The sequence below is a fragment of the Triticum dicoccoides genome, chromosome 5B, assembly GCF_002162155.2.
Source record: "Triticum dicoccoides isolate Atlit2015 ecotype Zavitan chromosome 5B, WEW_v2.0, whole genome shotgun sequence".
In the NCBI taxonomy this organism is placed as follows: domain Eukaryota; kingdom Viridiplantae; phylum Streptophyta; class Magnoliopsida; order Poales; family Poaceae; genus Triticum; species Triticum dicoccoides.
Genome location: NC_041389.1, coordinates 641,958,668 through 641,971,258, shown reverse-complemented (window position 1 = coordinate 641,971,258; position 12,591 = coordinate 641,958,668). Strand labels below are relative to the sequence as shown.

At 38.3% G+C, this 12,591-nt stretch overlaps 1 pseudogene; it reads right to left on the bottom strand.

The window, feature by feature from the left end:
- Nucleotides 1-4,215: 4,215 nt before the first annotated feature.
- Nucleotides 4,216-12,591, bottom strand: part of LOC119312278 — a 73,948-nt pseudogene continuing 65,572 nt past the window's right edge.

The following is a 12,591-nucleotide window of genomic DNA, read 5'->3' as shown; positions in this document are numbered from 1 at the left end:
CCAGGCTTCTAAGCAGTGCAATTTCACTATGTATTTAAATATTATCACTTAAACTAATCACGGCTTGTACTTTTGTTTATCCTATCCACTTGAGCCAACTTAAATTCATTTCGCTTATAAGAAAACAACTCATTATGTGGATGCATGGTTTGTGCTTTACATAGTGTTGTAACAACCACATAGTTATGCTTCCTACATTCAGACCTGGTATTTTGTCGTTTTGCACGTCAATTGTATACATGCTTATATTATTTTGTTCTTTGAAAATGTATCACTACTTTGTCGTTGTTGACAGGCATGAAATCACCAATGAAATTAACACATTCATGCCATCTTAATTAGTGGCTATTTTCTTTGGGTTGACGTGCATATGTTTCTATACTATGGAGCCCATGCATGTTAATACATCTAATAGATTGATACACGTTTGTCATTTTACTTTCACACTCGTCCTCCATTAGAACATAATTGATTTTAAAGAATATAATGAAATTTCTATATTTATTTATGTATTCTGCATTACTGTATTTTAAAAGTCGAACTATTAATATGTGTATTAAATTTATTTTGAAATTTGGCTAGTTAAGTATTTCACATGGAGTAGTTCCTCAAAATTGAGATGCCCTCTTTATCCAACAAATAAGTCTTAACCCAAAAAAACTGAATATTTTTAGGAAATCTATGATGAAATTATCCAGTTATAAATTTGAATTAAATCTATACTGAATACTTATACCAATAATGCATCATGGGAGATCCTATTTGAAATTGTTCTATGTACCAAATTTTGCCACCTGTCAATTATTAATTGATTTAGCATGCCGGTGCATTAGCATAGGTACAATGACCTATTATAAACTAAAGTCATCGTTGATTAGAAAGAGAATAATTAATACGCTAGCTACAACATGGGAAGGTGCCAGCTAGGATACATATATATCATGTATGCATGCCTTTGTGAGCTATAATGTTTTTCTTGCGAGATGCATTTTTTTTTATTTTGTAGATGTTATATGCATAAAATAACATGGTTGTGTAGTAACTTCATATTTCATACATAGTTGTCCAGTGTGTTGCCCTTTTTGTTCACAGAAACTCGATTAAGAATCAATCATTGTATAGTATTTGGATACAATTTTGAAAGTCTAATACTACGCTCTCCTATAACAAATATCTATCAAATCAATATCCTTATATTTTGTGCCCATATGGTCATCATGCGTCCCCAGCAGAGTGAAGATATTTGCCAGGTTGCTATTTCGTGGTAGACTAAACTCCAAGAACAACCTTGTTCGCAAGCATATTGTCTCAGATTCAATATGTCCTAGATGTGGGTTCAATGGAGAAAGCACCACACACATATTCATCGAGTGCCCGCTCGCACAGCGAGTATGGCAAAGTATAGGCTTCTGACCTCCTTACAACGTAGACGAACTCTCGGCCTGCCGCCTGCCTCTCCACATGAATGCCACGATCTGGCACTCCATGCTTCTTATCATCCTATGGAAGATATGCGACTGCAGAAATGCGATGACCTTCAGACAACAAAATCACCAGTATCTTCCCCCTCAAACAAATCATTGAAGACCTAATGCTCTGGACATACCGGATGAACCGGAACAAAAACAGGCCACCTCCTCATGGCATTCCTAACTCTCATCATGATTACACATGCTTATATAATTCCTCTTTGTAATCAGTATCTTTATATTTTGCTTCTATGTGTTATTTTCTAGCATATTTTCTTTTCTCTGATCAACCCACATTAAATAATTGGCTAGCTTTTGGGGAGATGCTCTTGTACAATGAAAATCAATTAATGTTTCAGCAAAACAAAATCAATTAGTGTACTCGCGTAGGCAAGAAAGGGATTGACCAGAGCACCTGTTCGCATGCAGACACATGTACGTGCATGCATGCTTGCATGCGTACGTGCGTGCTTGTGTTGTGCTTAGCCAAAGCACTTGATCGCGTTCACCCCATATGAGTCGATTTGATCATGCCGCGGCAACCGGATGTCAGCGACCACTCGACCATGCTGCTGCGATCCTGTCCCGCGACATGTGCCTCTGTTGTTGCCGTCTCCGTTGTCGTCGCAGTCGCTGACACACTGTCGTGGCCTCGGAGGCCAGTTGATACGCCGTTCTAAACTATGAACTGCCACTTCCATTGCAGCAGGCTCAGCATCAGTGCACCGGCGATCGCGCCGAGCTTGCGGTAGTCATAGGGCTTGGCGAATTCCTATGTACACATGCACGGTCGATCATGAGATTTTCTTATGAGTATCCATCAGGAGAATCGGTAGTTTCCCATAGTTGTGCAACTCATAATATGGTGTGGTACGACTTCTTCCCTATACACGTGTGCTGGATCAAAGTAGGACTCCTATTATCTCGACTCTGCTTACTCTTTTTTAATTAATTTATCTTTTTGATTGCCGAAACTACTCCAATTGCCTTTCCCGCCGTTTTGGCTACGCTTGAAACATCTTTTTGTACGTGACAGGTTAAATTGTTTCTACGTAACAATATTTGTATGTAACGTTTATATCTTTTAATCTCAACCCTAGATCCCTAAAATTAGCGGTCAAGATAATTTAATCTGTGTGGATGAACATAATGGCTTGTTTGCCTCTTGTCTTAATTATATAATAGATTCCAACACGATTTTTTCTGTGTCAATAAATTCAAGCAAGATCTAGAAGTATATTCTTTTTTCTGAATTAGTTTGAATTGCTTACCACATATGTCACGTGGTAACTAGAAGTATGTTCTTTTTAGTACTACCGTATGTGCAAAACAGAAAATTGGCGGACCACTATCTAGCTGCAAACAGAAAACGCACCACTGTATAGCCAGGCCACCCAATCATTCCATTAAAAAAAAATACAATACTGCTGATTGTTTATAGTGAAAATAGAAAATTTGTGGATTTTGAAGGTAGAACTTCACACATTTATCTAAGATGACTGGAAAAAAAATGTCTTCACTTATTTTGTTTCTATAACCTAATTATTAGCAAAACAAAATCCTAGGTAGAACGGCACACATTATTCTAAGACCAGATTGTTTTACAGGTACTGTACATTTGTATATAATAGAGAAGAAACATTGGTATTTACGAGAAATAAAATTATGTAGACACCTTATGTAAGCAATGTTTAAATAGAATATTTCAATGATAATTTGATCCACAAACTGCAAATGAATCGCATGGAGTGATCAGGTGCAAACCGAAAAATCTGCTAAATTGCGACAATAGTTTTATGTTAAAATTAATAGAACTTTAACATGCTTTTCCATGCTTGAATTTCGCAGCAAACGTACGTTGATAAAGATACTTAGATTTTTAAGACTTAACACAATATATTGTAGATTAGTTTGAACTTAAAAATATTTAAGCAACATTTTGAAATAAAGTAAAGCTGAAACACGGATCCATTTTCAAATAAAATTACCGATTTCATTAATTTTCTATAGCATGCAGACTATTGTGATGGATAAACCATGTGGCATATGTATGGACATTCAACATGAGATAATAATGTTTGGACTTTAATTCTTTAAATTATGTGAAAGGATTTCTAAATGTTACTCCTTTGGTTTCTATTTACCTATAGAGAATGAATCATAAAAACCATCAAGAAAATGTGTACATTTAAATCTCTAACAATGACTATCAATATGTTATAACTTTGGCTTGGTTACATCAAGGAATATCCAATTAATGTTTTTTTCATAGTATTATTTTCTAGAAGAAGAAAATGTATTCATATAAGAAACAATGGTCCAAGTGGAGTATTTGAGAAAATATTTATATTAGGAGTGATACAACTTTAGTAATATCTAGCCGGGCAAATGTGCAGGTCACCCCGCTAGTTTCCTATAAGCGAAAAGTAGCAAACTTGAGATCACCTTGTATCTTCCAAGAAAAATGTCAGAACTTTGTTGTTAGTAACAACAAACTAGCAACTCAAAGATTTGGAAATGAATTTTTTGTCCGAAATATGCAACTTTCGACCAAAGATTGAGTTTGTAATGTGAATCTTTGAACCATGGTACTTTCTTGTGCAGATAGCCACATAGTGTTTGTTTCCATATTTGGAAATCATTTAGAATATGGAATTAAATTAGCCGTTGGCATGTTCTATGAGTAACCATTTACATCTCGCTTACAATCTAAGAAAAAAAATACTTTATCCTACAATTACATTTCTCATGTCTTTGTGGGTGTTTCCAACTTATTTAAGAATGAATCAACCACATCAACTTCTTTTCCACTATGAAAGAACTTCATGCACATTGGTGGTTGTATACTGAATGTAGTAAGTACTACTGATGGCAATGCAAATAGTCCCTCTCCACATATAAGGCCTGCTGCAACTGCCGATGACAGCAAAGTTGCACTTCTTTTATTCATTTTAGTCCATAGATACATTACCGCAGTACCTAGGCACATATCTATGGGGAAATCGGGCCCTGCAAAGAATGGTAGTGCTACCACTGTCATATTAGGAAGATACTTGTGCATTCTCCAGCCTTTTCCACTAGATACCAATGAAAGTACATCTGTGACAATTATTATGCAAAATGCAGCAAAGCACATTGTAAGGCAATACTTAGGGAGCTCCTTCACTCCTCCAATGCCAATCACACCGATGGCACGAAAGAGTCCAGCAAAAGGACATGGGTAATGTGATTGAGCAGATCCAATAGTAACTCCAGGCTTTTCACCTTTTTGAAAGGCAAGAAATATACATGGGCTAACAATAGAGCCAATAACTACACCAACAATTTGCCCAATTACCATAGCTCTTTCCGAGGTTAGTGTCATGAAACCTGTCTTGATGTCTTGTGTAGCTTGTGAAGAAATGTGCAGAGCTGCTATCATTATCCCACAAGCTACAAGGCCAGCAACAATTGCACCCGGTTTCACAATCCATGCCGCAACAACAAATATTGTAAACTTGCCATAAGTATATCCAACTGACCAATCTGTAAGTCCATTTGCATAAGTGTTTGCAAACGCAATGACCGGCGTGACAATATATAATGTGGCAACATGATAGAATTTAATCTGATCGAACAACCATGGGATAACAACTACTGAGATTGTAGCACTTGCAATGTATCCTCCAACTGCTATGGTTAAAGGGATTTTATTTTGAAGAAATACCTCAATCCTCTTACGATCATCGTAGTTAAGGCTAGGGTGTTTTTTTATGTAATTACTCAACCCTGAATCAATATCTTGCCGCTTGTGCTTAATGTCAATACAAGATGCAATAATGACTGCAAGGAAGTTGAATATTCCATCTGTGATGATAATTGTTATGCAAATGAAGACCTGTAGTGCAATTCAGAATAATTAGTTCCATAATTTTTTAGTCATATTATCTTTACAATAACAGATAAAACTCTGAAGAAATGCTTAGTATTATTTTTCTCTCACATAGGAGTGTTAGTATTCTCAAATGGACGATTAGAGTGGATCGTAATGATCCCAACACTAAAAATTAACATGAAATGTAATCTATAACATAGTTTCAAAAGGTTATACTTGAGATACTTAACAAAATGAGCAATAATTTGTTGAACTTCGGTTAATTTTTATCACTTCCCGAGCAAGCCTACTTATATCCTCTTTATTGACCCCCTTCTCAAGCCTACTTATGGTGTTAGATTGACTAGGTCACGCCATGCCTAGAAGAGTGTGTGAACAAGCATGTGATTAGCTATGAAATCTAATAAAATGGCAACAAGGAAATGGGAGGACTTCCAGGGACTATGAGTAGTGGTCATAGAGGATACAAAGCTATGGAAGATTAGGATTCACAAAATTAACAAAGTGATTACACAGTTGCTGGAAGATAACAAGGAGGAGAAAAAGAGTTGTTGGATAAGCATGGCGATGGGTGGTGATGTTAGAGAGCATGAGGATGAAGCCTATTGTAGAGAATAAGATAGGGGTAGGGGTTTGAGGAATTAGTAGAAGTGAGTGTAAGGAAGGTACATGTTACTTGAAGATCCTGTGGTTTAACTATTTTAGTTTGAAAACTCCAACATGTTAACTATGTTTCAACTACACCTATTTGATGAAAGGATAATATAATCATCTCAAGCCTCCCCTCCCACTCCACTTTATCACCTTAATAGTTGATACGTCTCTGTCGTATCTATAATTTTTGATTGTTTCATGCCAAAGTTCTACAACTTTCATATACTTTTGGCAACACTTTATATTATTTTTGGGACTAACATATTGATCAAGTGCCTAGTGCCAGTTCTAGAGGATGGACTAGAGAGTCTCTTGACAAAGAAGGATGACTCATGCTATCAAACTACTTCATTCTCATATACTTTGCTAAAAAATATTTTTCTAGCAAGAAAAGGAAGGTGTTGATTTTTAATAATACACCATTTTATTTTCTCTCACAGTCCTAACTGACATACTCAGTCTTTTACTATGCATGGTCCAACTACGAATGTGACAACAAAATGCTCACGCAGTATGATATATATTTAGACACTTTAAACTCGACTGATCTAGGAACATATTCTACATACGCGAATGAAGAATTTAGAGAAGTGTATGATAGTCATGTTTATCACCTCAAAGGTATTGCTAGTATGGATACATAACCAAAAAGCTTATTTTCTAGGAAACCTGACAATATTAGTTATTTATTTTAAATAACATTAATGATGAACTAAATTTAATCGAAGGACAATTTCTGGGCAAACCATCAAGGAATCTCGTAAATTGTTTCTTTTAGTCAAAGTTGCCAACCATGTTTATGAAGAATGGGGAAAATAAAGTTGCGAGACAAATATAGAGATTATTAGAATGTTCATATTAAGTTTTAATAATATATTTTGATGGAACACAACTTTTTCAAAATATAAGGCTCTATTTGATAGCAAGGTATTGCAAAAACTAAAGTATTGAAAAACAGTAGTATTTTAGCCGGTAGGTGCAAGATACCGCTGTTTTGACATTCTTTTACATAATACCTTTAGTAGTACGTGTACAGAAATTTGATATGGGATTTGGTGTGATTTTACTTTGTATTTTCATCATCCTATTGAGTAACACTTATCTATTAATTCTCAAGGGACTAAATGTAGTGTTAAGTGACATGCAATGTTAAATGTAATATTGACAGTATGAATAAAGATAGTCAATCACATATGGTATAATCAGGTAAGAGAAGATGGAAGAATAAGGATTAATGTCCATAAAGAAATGCATTATAGTTTTTGCCATGCTAGTAAGTGTTGGTGAAATCAACACCAATGGAACTAGAGAAATCATGTATGTGGTCTATACTCAAAGGCATAGTTCTAGTTATTTTGAAATTATTTATGTCATGCTAAGTGTTAAGATAATTAATTTTCATATGGCACATATATCTATTGGCATATTTGTACACTAAAACACCTACTAGAGGCAAAATCATCAAGGATTTTACTGAGACACAATTCATTCTGAAAGGTCCAATGACATTAGCATATGATCTTATACCAATTAGTATAGACACTAGGAGAGAAACTTGATGTGTTGGGGGGCCTGAGACAACATAATGGTGTGGCATAGCATCTTGGTTTGGACTGATACAATCATTGTACTATAGTGACTTTAGGAATTCTCAGTTATCTTAATGTTTGATTTGTCATGGGACCTTTCCCATTGAAAGCCGATAGATAAACTTATCTAGTTGCTTGGTAGTAATGGTTTGGAACCCAACAATGCCATATCACAAAATAAGTAGGTTTCCATGAAGAACTCTACCATGGAGATCTATTAGTTCATATGTCAAGTAATCAACCTTGAACAATCACATGCTACATAGAACTCATTAGTTTGTATGACTTAGGGGACTAATCATCATATCCAAGATCCTCTAGTGTGCATGTGAATTATGTTGCACATGTGAATAATAGGTGTAACTTTGAGTGAACACAAATAGAATGTTTACGCACCCTACTCTGTATTAAGGTATATTGTACCCCCCCCTCTAAATTTTGTACCAACATGTTTTGTTGGGAAGTGTTCTTTAAGTATGAAACAATTGTAATAGTAATTTATGTGGTAATTTATGAATTTGAATGAACCAGTGTACTGATTTATTTTTCTAATATGTGGCATTAGAAAGTACTCAAGACCCGATGTTTCTGGAGTAAATTTAAATAATGGGTCGTTAACAACAACAATAAAATTGGGAGACCTACGAGCCTCCCATAATGCTTTTATGTTGCTAGTAGAATGACTGCCTCGATCACATGCTGCGAGGCTGTCTTCATATGTCTTGGCTCACTTCTCCGTGGAAATATCTAGGCCTTCTATGGTTGATTAGCCCGGGACTATTTATTGGATCCTTGGACTGGCTTCACCGGATAAGGTCCAAAATAAATACACTAAAAAGTACATAGATGTAGTGGCATAGACATGCCCCAGGCAACACTGGCCATGGCTTGGGGCGTGAACACAAATTCCTTTGTTGACTGTAGCCTATTTAGATATTCTTCATCACTATTTGTTACTGTGGCTATAGGTTGGCCCAGGGCATGGATGGATCTTGCCTATGCCACCAGGTAGATGTATGTGTTCCCATCATGATGTGCTTTCATCCATGCTGCCTCGGCAAGTCCCATGTGCGCGTGGGAGGAGTGAATTGCAAAAAAAAACTCACCACATTTGAAGTTCACTTTTGGAATCGCCACCACATTTCTTGGGCACCCCAAAAATCTACTAGTTTCCTTACAGATTTTCTCAATAAACACTAATGATCGATTTGAGCGATTTAATCCAATTTCTAACCAATTGGACACACATGTAAGCACTGATGTGGCACAACAATTCAAAGAAAACAATGTTGATAGTTACTCGTCAGGATCCCCTCCATCCCCACGATCCCCATCTCTCTAGACCGGTCCCTGCATACTGTATCTGATGGTTGGCGCCGCCCAGCCACCTCTCTTGCCGTGATCCGCCCCCTTCCACCATCCGCCGCATCTTCTCCTTCCTAGCACCGACGAGATCCACCGCCCCACACTGAATCCTGCAATGCGCCCCCTCCCCCTGTGCCGACGAGCTCCGTCCACTTCCTCTATGTCGTGCAACAAGCCGGTCTCTAGATCACACCCATGAGGTCGCTGCTGGTTTCCAGGTTACACCTATGAGCTCGCCGCCGCCGCTCTTCGGCTTGGCGCGCACGGGTCTAGTGCTAGTGGAGCGGTCGACTGTAAGTGCATCTAGTGCCCCTTAGTGATTTTGGTGTATTGAAGACTTATAGGTTAAGAGACTAATATGTTTGTGAGTGTACACAGGCTCTATAAGTCAATGAGGAGTTTGATATTTACAGTCAAAGTCGACCCCTAAAAATGAATGTCTTCGGTTGAAGACTTTGGTTCTCCTGAAGACTTTGAAAGTGAAGAAATTGGTGTGACCTTGAAGACTTCGATATTAATGCGAGGAATCTGGAGTGTGAAGACTTTTGTTTTCGTAGTTTCATTTTATTCTTCTTGAGTCATAGGAAACACCGTACTATTAAAGGGGGTCGAGGTAATACTAAGGAAACAGATTTCCAAGTGATGCTCATCTTAAAATCCTACACCTACCCAATCCTTTGAGTGAAGCCATTGGAAATCTCATATCAGTTCAGTCAATTTCTTTAGTGACAGAGACGAAGATCTTCTGGTCTCTAAGGAATTTGTTCTGACTGAGGAGTTAGGAATTCGCTAGTGCGGATTGCCTACACAGTGAGGAACATGATAGCATTGAGGAATTCGAACCTCAAAATATCCGACCGTTGCTGAGCCACGCGCTAGCCGTTCCAAAAATATCCTACCACCTAACGGTCATATCTGCCAAAGGCATTTATGCCTTATCATGTCGAGCTGCTCCCTAGGCTATAAATAGCCGCCCCCTACAACCACTAGCTGGTTGGATGCTCCGAGAGAAACTGACACTTGTCATTTGAGAGCATCCCATCCTCCGAGGACTTTGAGCGAAAATCATCAAGTGAGGAAAACCCAAATCCCAAACCCAAACCTACAAACCCCAAAGTGATTGAGCATCACTGAAGAGATTGTTCATGTGTGGAACCGATGCTTATTACCTTTGAGGACTGTGTATCCTCCAGATGGTTAGGCGTCATGCTGTGAGCATCCAAGAGGAATTGTGGATTGCCGAGTGACCAAGTCTGTGAAGGTTTGGAAGTCACCTGTGAAGACTTACCACTACTGTTGGGCAAGGTCTGTGTGATCTTAGCTCAAGGAGAATACGATGAGGACTATGTGTCCGGGACTACGTGTCCTCGAGTTTAAATACTCAGCCGCTCCAACCAGACGTACAACTGTCACAACAGTTGGAACTAGTCTACCAAATCATTGTCTTCACCAAGCCAACTGGTTCTATTTCGTCAACCCTTTCATTTCCTCATTATGTGTTGATGTACCTGATCATTACTGCTTGAAGACATTGATTGAAGACTTTCTCTATTTCCTCAATCCTATTTCTTCAGTCTGTTTGTCTTCATCCTGCTTATCCTATGCTTACGCTTTCTGTAATCTGTGTTTGTCTTTCATTTCATCATGATGACTATGCTGTTACTCTGTTTTGCTTATACCTGAGTACTTATTCTGCTGGAAGTAGTTCTTCTTCACTTAGGAATTTCCTCACCCTGAAATTCCTCAGTGAAGAATTCATAAAAATCACCTATTCACCCCCTTTAGTCAACGTAACACACTTTCAATTGGTATTAGAGCAAGGTACTCCCTTGTTCTGTGTGATTTTGGTTTAACCGCCTGGAGTTTTAGTTATGTCGACTGCACGTATGATCAAGGTCTCGGCTGGGTGTCCTACCTTTGATGGGACGGACTACCCCTACTGGAAGAACAAGATGCGTATGCATCTTGAGGCAATTGATAATGATCTCTGGTACGTTGTGGATAATGGCGTTCCCTCAGTCACTCCATCTCTGAATGCTACCGATGTGAAGAGATTCAAGCAACTTGATTCTGAAGCAAAGAATATCCTATGTGGCCATCTAAGCAAAGGTCATTATGGCAGAGTGAGTGCATTGGAAACTACTTAGCTGATTTGGGACAGGCTGTCCAAGGTCAATGAAGGAGTCTCAACTCAACGTGACTCCCGAGTTGATGTTCTTCACAATCTCTTCAATCGCTTCAAAAGACTCGACAACGAAAATGTTCAGCAAACCTTCGATCGCCTCATTGGGATCTCAAATGAGCTTCAATCACTTGGTGCCACTAATATCACCGATCATGAGGTGGTGAAGAAATTGCTAAGATCACTTGACACCTCATTTGATACCCTCGCACTGATGATTCAAGAACGAGCTGGTTACAAGTCACTTGATCTTGCTGATATCCTCGAGAGGCTAAATACTCATGAGTTCTAGCTTTCTGAAAAGAGAGATCTCTATGGATCGAGCTATGGAAGATCACGTGCACTGAAGGCCAAGGCAGTATCTGAGTCCGAAGTTGAGGATTCTGGTAGCAGCCTTGGTGATCTTGAAGAATTGAGCCAGGAGCTAGCAATGCTCATGAGGAAATTCCAGAAGTTCTCTCGCCGTGGCCATTTTGGAAAGTCATCAAGAAATGATGATTCCTTGTCCTGTGACTACAAGAAGAGAACTTGCCACAAATGCAAGAAACCTGGTCACTACATGTCTGATTGTCCTCTATGGGAAAAGGAATCAAAGAAGAAGAAGTACAAAGATGACGATTCTGATGATTCAAAGAAGAAGAAGAAATCCTCAAAGTCTTCATCATCAAAATCCTCAAAGTCTTCATCACAAGAAGATCAGCTCCAAGAAGGCCCGGGCATTCATTGGCAAGGAAATGGACTCTAAAGCGGAATCTGAGGATAATGTGGAAGAGGAGGAATCTGAGGAATCTGACTCTAGTGTGGCTAGCCTAGCCCTCGCTACTGCGTACGTTAGCAAGTCCATCTTCAATAATGAAGAAAATGACTTCTCCGACTCTGCTGACAAGGGCAATGATGAGTATGCTCCCACCTATTGCTTCATGGCAAAAGGTGCCAAGGTACTCAAGCATTCCCCCTCTGACTCTAGTGGAGGATGAATCTGATGACAATCTTAAGCCTAGCTATTCAAAACTTGCAAAAATTGTTGTTAAACAACAGAAGGCTTTAGAAAAGATTCAAAATCAACTAGACAGAAGTGATGACCTGTTGGGTGAGGAATTGAATCGAACTAAGACTCTGACAGATAATCTTCAGAGACTTCAAACTCAGTTTGACAACCTTCAAAATCATCATAACACTCTCTTAACTGATCATGAGATGCTTTCTTATGAATTTCTTCAAAGAAAGCAAGATCTTGAGACGTTAAAAGCGAGTAATGAAGATCTTCAGAAGGAAAATGATTCATTGCTTGCTCAATAGATCAGTTCCACTCAGGAAGAATTTATTCCACCATGTCTTAAATGCATTGAGTGCGAATTAATTCATCACCTGAATGTTCAAATGCTTCTATTGCTGCAAATTCTTCAACTATCTCTATGGTCACAAATTCCTCATCTGAGGATACCACATATATCACTG